General features: G+C 20.9%; 1 protein-coding gene across 1 annotated transcript in view; it reads right to left on the reverse strand.

Moving 5' to 3' along the window:
• The window catches only part of LOC101514741 (uncharacterized), a 1,302-nt gene extending 1,180 nt beyond the window's left edge, over nt 1–122 (reverse strand). Inside the window, exon 1 of the mRNA XM_012712890.2 lies at nt 1–122. This exon is cut by the window's left edge and continues 1,180 nt beyond it. The gene's annotated coding sequence lies outside the window, so the exon portion shown is untranslated.
• Between the last annotated feature and the right edge of the window lie 701 nt (nt 123–823).

Here is an 823-nt window from a genome sequence, read left to right on the forward strand (position 1 = left end):
TTGTTGCGAGAGAGAATTGTGAGATTGATTAGGGTATCTCAGTAGTCGGAGTAGTTGTTTTGTGTGTGATCAAATGGTATTGAAAACTCCACTTATATTCTTTTTTGGTACAAACTTTGCTTATATTCTTCTGCGTTTTTTAAACATTTCTCTGTCCTTTTTGTTTTATTTAATTTCTTTGACTTTTTTTAGTTGGAAATCGACTAGAATTTGCAACGTTTCATTTCATGCACAAATAACATAGAAAAATGATTGGATAAAGAACTTGATATACGATGTGTTATGAACAAAAAAACATATTTATTATACGATGTGTTATGAACAAAAAAACATATTTATTATACGATGTGTTATGAACAAAAAAACATATTTATTATTTGTTTGATTTACATTATAACAACTAAAATATTATATTTTTTGTAGATAATAGTTTTGGCACACGCTTTATAATATATATCACATTTTAATAAAAAATTATTATTGTAAAATAATTATATGTTTTTTCAAAAATTTATTTGTAATATTTTTAATTATTACAAATTAACAAAAAATAGTGACAAATTAAATAATTAATTGAAAACATTTTAAAATTTATTGGTACTTTTAGGTAAATAATTTAATTTAAAAAGAATCAAAACTAACTAAATAATATTATATATATATTTGATAAACTAAATAAAGATATGATATATATTATATATAAACAAAAAAAAAAACATTCTTATAAGAAAATTATATGCTTATTTATAGTTTTAGTCTCTTGTTTCGCTCATTTACAGAATTGATCCCTCATTTTAAAATCTTCCAATGTTGGTTAATATTT

The sequence above is a fragment of the Cicer arietinum genome, chromosome 2 (assembly GCF_000331145.2).
Source record: "Cicer arietinum cultivar CDC Frontier isolate Library 1 chromosome 2, Cicar.CDCFrontier_v2.0, whole genome shotgun sequence".
Lineage (NCBI taxonomy): Eukaryota > Viridiplantae > Streptophyta > Magnoliopsida > Fabales > Fabaceae > Cicer > Cicer arietinum.